The sequence below is a fragment of the Myxocyprinus asiaticus genome, chromosome 7, assembly GCF_019703515.2.
Source record: "Myxocyprinus asiaticus isolate MX2 ecotype Aquarium Trade chromosome 7, UBuf_Myxa_2, whole genome shotgun sequence".
In the NCBI taxonomy this organism is placed as follows: domain Eukaryota; kingdom Metazoa; phylum Chordata; class Actinopteri; order Cypriniformes; family Catostomidae; genus Myxocyprinus; species Myxocyprinus asiaticus.
In genome coordinates this window covers 9451598-9458817 of record NC_059350.1, presented here as the reverse complement: position 1 = coordinate 9458817, position 7220 = coordinate 9451598, and the positions used below count along the sequence as shown (strand labels likewise).

Here is a 7220-nt window from a genome sequence, read left to right as displayed (position 1 = left end):
CAGAAGAATTAATGCAAGTGCTTTTATAAAATTATAAACTTCACATTTCTGCCTTTAAACCCTCAAAAAATTGGCCCCGTTCACTTCAATTGTAAGTGCCTGACTGTAACCTCGATTTTTGCTTTTTTTAAAGAAAAGGAGGGACGACTCTAAGTTATTTTTAGTTGTAATCTACATTGTGTCACAAAAGCTGTCGATTGATCTTAACTTGTATTAAACCCAGGATATTCCTTTAAATAAATTTTAAATCTGACATTGACAGTGTGTAAATTTTGAAAACAAAAAGCTAGGAAAACACTTGTTTGTTACGCTTATTTCAAGATTTTCAGTTATAGATATTTATTATTCATTACAATTTGTTGTTTTTATTTAATATTTATATATATATAAAAAATCTCATTTTCATATTATTTTTTTATTATTTATGCATTTGTTGTTACACTATATAGTAATTATATTTTTTTGTTAAAAGAAAAATCTCCTTTTCTTCTACTAACTTCCAATAACAAAGTAGGCTAGCCTATATATTTTTTAAAGACAGAGACGAAAAAAGCTTACAAATACTTATATAAATAAAACAATATCTATAACACTTAATTAAATAATTTAATCTCCATCTTAACACTATCAAACAACGTCTGGGCAATGTAATATTTTATAGGCATCCCTGTGAATAAAAATTTATTTAATAATAATAATAATATAAATATATATAATTTATTTATAATTAATTACAATTATTTAGTTGATTTCAGCATACTTTCGACTTGCATGTTCTTTGACTGACCATTCAAGTTAAGTTTGCCAGAAAAACCGGTGTTGCGACATTTTCGGTTTCGAGATATTTGCACTGGGCGGAGCTTATATGAATATTCATGAGTTTCCTCAACATGCGTGTGGAACCGAAAATGTCAGTCCACGGTCTTCAAATCTCAACATAAACGCCTCTTAATAAATTATTTTGAAATGGTATGTTTCAGCGTCTGAGTTAAGCCTAAACTATAGTTCTCATTTTCGAACACGTGCAGTATTTTAACACGTTTTTGATCAGATCTGATTAAAAGGCGTTCCTTTAGTTAGGAGACAATCAGCTAGTCTACAGATATTAGTTATTCTTCGTTGTGCTCTTCTTACCTTGTGAGGGTCTCTTTCTTAGTTGCTATCAGTGCCTTTACAGCACTGCTGACTGAAATAAATATGCACAAATGTATCGTTGTATTAATAGAAATGTTTCTAACCTAATCTTGTGATTATTTTTTCACCCTTAATTTCTCTTTTGATCATTTTGTAAATACTCTACAGATATTGGCCAAGTGACATGAACATGAAATAGACCCTGATGTCAGTTCTTTCATCGCATGTTGCTGTGACGAGGAGGAGGGCGTGGCCAGGTCGTGAGGGTGCAGGGCGAATCAGCAGGAGAGCCAGATAAAGGGCAGCCGAAGACGCCGAGAGGGAGACGCACGTGGCCGCGTTGTGTGTGTTTGTCTTATGGTTTTTGTTGTTTTAAGTTGAGTTTCACCATTAAACTTTATGTTGACTGTTCAGCCAGTTCCTGCCTCCTCTTTGCCCGTCCTTTTAACTGTTACAGTTGCACAGTGGACCTATGTGAAAATCACTGATATCCCACTTCCATCTCATATCATTGTCTATGGTCTTCAAAGAGATATATGGTGTGAAAACATCTTAAAACTTGATCCATGTGTTAACCCTGTTCTGACTGCTGAACATTTGAATATCTCATTAAGATTGTCATTTTGCAAGTATGATCAAATCACCCATAATACATACCATACCAGTATGTTTTATAAAATATAAGTGTCGTGAAATAAAATGTTACCATAAAAATAGAGGAAGCTCATATTGGAAAGACAAGGAAAGCTCCAAAGCAATATGTGAAATAAAACACAAGATTAGGTGAGTATTCCAGATAAAAATATAATAAAACAGGGCCATGGCACCCTAGACATATGAAAACTGCCTACATATTTGCTTGAGTCACACATTGTCAGTTGTACCAGCCACAGCTGCTACCATATTCAATCCGAAAAAGACATTGAAATAGACATCACATGAGAATGTGTCGGAAATTCACTTTTTATTAACGGCTGATATTTGCCCCCTGGAACTTATTTCCAAAGGACTTTGTGAAAGCATTTTTTTCTAAGCATACATACATGAAAAACAAAGCATGTCATCCATTTGTCAAAAACTTAAACTAACCTCATAACTTGAAAGACATAGGATAGTGCATTATCACTTTCTGTGACAAAAGATCATGTTGTGTTAAAACACATTTGAATGTTGTAAGGCCAACTTAAATTCCAAATGTATTCTCATATTAAGGTAGGCCTACATTTACAAAGTAAAATTGCCATAAGGTGTTAAGACTTGTTTTCAGAGGATGTAGTTATAGTCATTTTATTTATATAGCACCTTTTAGCGTGCTTCACAAAACATAAAATAAAAAAACACACAGTAAAACCCAACATATTCACAGAGTAATAAAAGCAACACACACCTGCTAATTCAAAGTCTGGGGGACAAAGCTTTAACTTCTATCAAAAGATTACGGGAGAAAGATTTAAACTTGGTATTGGAGGAGGGAGTGTGGGCTAGGGTTCTAAAAAACATCAAGTCTGCATCTAGAGATGCAAGGGTACGCATTATGCAATTGAAGATTTTACATCGATTTTATTGGACCCCCTCTAGATTGTATATGCTTGGTCTTAAAGACACACCCACCTGCTGGCAATGCCAGTCAGAAGATGGAGACACAACCCATGTTTTTTGGTGATGTGCTAAGCTCCAAGAATTTTGGTTGAAGGTTCAGAGTTTTATGTGTTATTTATTGGGCACTCAAATTTCATTTTGCCCCAGACTCTGTATTTTAGGCGATGGGGCGGTCATCAAAATAGAGAATAAACACATAAAAAATTGGGTCCTAACCACCATCATGATCACCAGACAAATAGTTTTAAGGGGATGGAAGTCAGCTGGAGCGCCCCAATTTCAAGAGTGGTGCTCGAAGAAGAGTCATCTAGAAGACTGGGGAATTTGGACTTGTTTGTGGGGAAATGGGGCAAATATCTGGAGTTTTTGGAGGGCTCTCGGGGAGGGGCAGTGGAGAGAGAGGTATAGTTATTAATGTGTGTGTTTATTATATACAGTTGAGCTCAAAAGTTTGCATACCCTTGGAGAATTGGTAATATACAGTATGTACCATTTTTAAAGAAAATATGAGTGAGCAGGCAAAACACATTTATTGTATTTCTTATGGGATTCATATTCAACTGTAGGTTATAACAGAATGGCACAATCATAAAACAAAACATAGCAACAAAGAAAAAAATGAAATGACCCCTGTTCAATAGTCTGCATACCCTTAGTTCTTAATACTGTGTATTGCCCCCTTTAGCATCAATGACAGCATGCAGTCTTTTGTAATAGTTGTCTATGAGGCCCCAAATTCTTGCAGGTGGTATAGCTGCCCATTCGTCTTGGCAAAATGCCTCCAGGTCATGCAAAGTCTTTGGTCGTCTTGCATGAGCCGCACGTTTCAGATCTCCCCAGAGTGGCTCGATGATATTAAGGTCAGGAGACTGTGATGGCCACTCCAGAACCTTCACCTTTTTCTGCTGTAACCACTGGAGGGTCAACTTGGCCTTGTGTTTAGGGTCATTGTCATGCTGGAAAGTCCAAGAGCGTCCCATGCGCAGCTTTCGTGCAGAAGAATGCAAATTGTCTGCCAGTATTTTCTGATAACATATTACATTCATTTTGCCATCAATTTTCACAAGATTCCCCGTGCCTTTAGAGCTCACACACCCCCAAAACATCAGTGAGCCACCACAATGCTTCACAGTGGGGATGGTATTCTTTTCACAATAGGCCTTGTTAACCCCTCTCCAAACATAGCGCTTATGGTTGTGACCATAAAGCTCTATTTTGGTCTCGTCACTCCAAATTACAGTGTGCCAGAAGCTGTGAGGCATGTCAAGTTGTTGTCATTTGTGACATTGGCTCAGTAAAGGCTTCTTTCTGGCAACTCGACCATGCAGCTCATTTTTGTTCAAGTATCGTCGTATTGTGCTCCTCGAAACAACCACACCGTCTTTTTCCAGAGCAGCCTGTATTTCTCTTGAGGTTACCTGAGGGTTTTTCTTTGTATCCCGAACAATTCTTCAGGCAGTTGTGGCTGAAATCTTTTTTGGTCTACCTGACCTTGGCTTGGTATCAAGAGAGCCCCGAATTTTCCACTTCTTAATAAGTGATTGGACAGTACTGACTGGCATTTTCAAGGCTTTGGATATCTTTTTATATACTTTTCCATCTTTAAAGTTCCATTACTTTGTTACTTAGGTCTTTTTTACCATACTATTCTGCTCCCCATGGCTCAGTATCTAGCCTGCTCAGTGCATCCACGTGAGAGCTAACAAACTCATTGACTATTTATAAACAGACACTAATTGCAATTTAAAAAGTCACAGGTGTGGGAAATTAACCTTTAATTGTCATTTAAACCTGTGTGTGTCACCTTGAGTGTCTGTAACAAGGTCAAACATTCAAGGGTATGTAAACTTTTGATCAGGGCCATTTGGGTGATTTCTGTTATCATTAAGATTTAAAAAGGAGCCAAACAACTATGTGATAATAAATGGCTTCATTTTTTGCATGATCAGTCATATTTTCAAAATCAATGCCAAAATTTCACAGTTTCTGCCAGGGTATGCAAACTTTTAGCACAACTGTATACAGATTTGTGTGTGTGTGTCTATAATCATGTGTGACCACAGGGATGTTGTTGAGGATCAGGGTGGGGTTGGGGATTGGGAAAGGTAATAATAATAAAAACAAATAAAAATAAAAAAAGCAACAGCACATTGACATAGTAATAACAGCAAGTCTATACAAATGAATTTTTAAATGACACTTAAAAACAGACACAGATTCAGCAGATCTAATGTACCAGGGAAGGCTGTTCCATAATCGTGGGACCTTCACTACAAACACTATCAACTTTTGTTTTGCATCTGGATCTGGGAACAGCCAACAGCTCATGACAAGAAGATCTAAGAGGCCTAACTGTTTCATAAGGTCTTAAAAGTTCTGCTAAATATTCAGGCGCCAACCCATGTACTGCTTTATATGTAATTAATAATCAACCCTAAAATGAATTGGTAACCAATGCAAAGAAGCTAAAACTGCAGTAACATGATTAAAAGCCCTAGTTCATGTCACCACCTGCTGAATATTTGGGACCACCTGATTCAGTGCTGACTCAATCTGAGTTTTTTTTTTAGAATCATGGCCGATTATAACAACCTCTGCTTTATCAGTATTTAACTGAAGGAAATTACATGGCATCCATTTTTTATATCTACTATACATACTTGAAGAACATTTAAATTATTCAGATCATTGGGATTCAACGACAAATACAATTGCAGGTCATCTGCATATTTAACGGTAGCCAGCTGGTAGGTAGCTGTGCAGTGTGTAAAACTCACTCCCCTTGCCTCAAGAGGCACACTAGTGACTGACGCTAGGGGCTGTAGCCTTTAAACCTCCTCATTAACACGTCCGCCTCCCATGCTGGTTCAAATCCCGCTCTTCCTGGGTCGAGTAGTGCTGGTTACAGTGGTGCCGTGACCTGGATGGGAGTGAGGTTTAGGGGGGTGAGTGTAAAGGTGGCCAGCTGGTAGGTAGCTGTGTAGTGTGTAAACCTCACTCACCTGGCTTCAAGAGGTGCACTAGCGACTTATGCTAGGGGCTGTAACCTTTAGCCTCCTCGTCAGTGCAGCCACCTCCCATGCCGGTTCGAATCCCGCTCAAGTATTACTGGTTACAGTGGTGCCGTGAACCAGATGGGAGTGAGGTTTAGGAGGGTGAGTGTAACGGTAGCCAGCTGGTAGGTAGCTGTGCAGTGTGTAAACCTCACTCCCCTGGCCTCAAGAGGTGCACTTGCGACTGACGCTAGGGGCTGTAGCATTTAGCCTCCTTGTTAATGCGCCCGCCTACAATGCTGGAGACTCCGCTTCGAATCCCGCTCTGAGTGGGACGACCAGGACAAATTACACATAGTAATTACAATTAATTTTGTATTTTCAGAACCAAGTTGTAACATATATAGTGAAAAAAATACTGGCCCTAACAGGGATACTTGCGGAACACCACAATTCATTTTTGAAGAGGAGGACATCTCAAATTTCCTATTTGTCAAGTAGGCAACAAACCAGTCTAAAGCCACCTCAGATATTCCCACCCATCTCTTCAATGTGTCAATTAAAACTGAACGATCAACTGTTTCAAATTCTGCCGTTAAGTCAAGCAATACTAAAATGGAGCACTCTCCAGCATCCTTCACCATTAATAAATCATTGGTCACCCTAAGAAGGGCAGTTTCTGTAATGTGATTTTCTCTAAAAACCAGACTGAAATTTCTCAAAAATATTGTTATTCTGATGTATATTGAAAGAGTGTATTTTACTTAACTTTTTTCTTCTAACAGGAATTGTTGTAGTGCATATTTACATGTGGTGACCATTACACTTTTGCTGTTAATACATTCTTTTTTTTTTAAATTACACAAATTACGAAATATAGCAATAATTACCTAACAAGATATAACAAAATAGCACAATGAGGAACAGAAACAGCTATAGTTTAGTTGTTTATGCATAATCTCACTAACATGTATGCAATCATTCAGGAAAAGCTGTTCAAAACGTACAGGTTAATCAAAACCACATATTACAAACTATAAAACTGTTGAAAATGTTAGAATAATTATAGACTTAACTTAGACGCTGAAACTTACCGTTTCAAAATCATCTATTTTAGAGGTGTTCATGTTGAAATTTGAGGAGCGTGGACTGACATTTTCAGTTGCACGCGCACGTTGAAGAAACGTATGAATATTCATGTAAGTCCCGCCCATTGCAACCACATTTCTCGGAATCCGAAAATCTCGTAACACCGGAACAAATGACAGTTCAATTTCAAGGATCTTCAAAGCAACGAGAAGGATATAACAGCAGGACGAGCTCTAAAAATGGGCGGGAGCTTTAAACCACCAGCAAAGACAGACAGAGCCCCTATCCTAACCCTTACCGTGTGTGGAAGTGTCGCCCCCATTTGGAGTTGGCCCAAACCCCTACTGGAATAACTCCGCCCATTCTGAAGTTATTCCGCCCACTTTTTAAGTTCCCGCCCCCGTT

The 7220-nt window shown here is 38.2% G+C and overlaps 1 long non-coding RNA gene across 1 annotated transcript; it reads right to left on the bottom strand.

Annotated features, from left to right (window-relative positions):
* Positions 1–2073: 2073 nt before the first annotated feature.
* On the bottom strand, positions 2074–7137 carry LOC127444446 (uncharacterized). Its single transcript, XR_007897819.1, has 3 exons — positions 6821–7137; positions 5736–6051; positions 2074–5653 (listed from the first exon to the last, which is right to left on the bottom strand). It is a non-coding gene; the product is annotated as an uncharacterized LOC127444446 (long non-coding RNA).
* Positions 7138–7220: the final 83 nt, after the last annotated feature.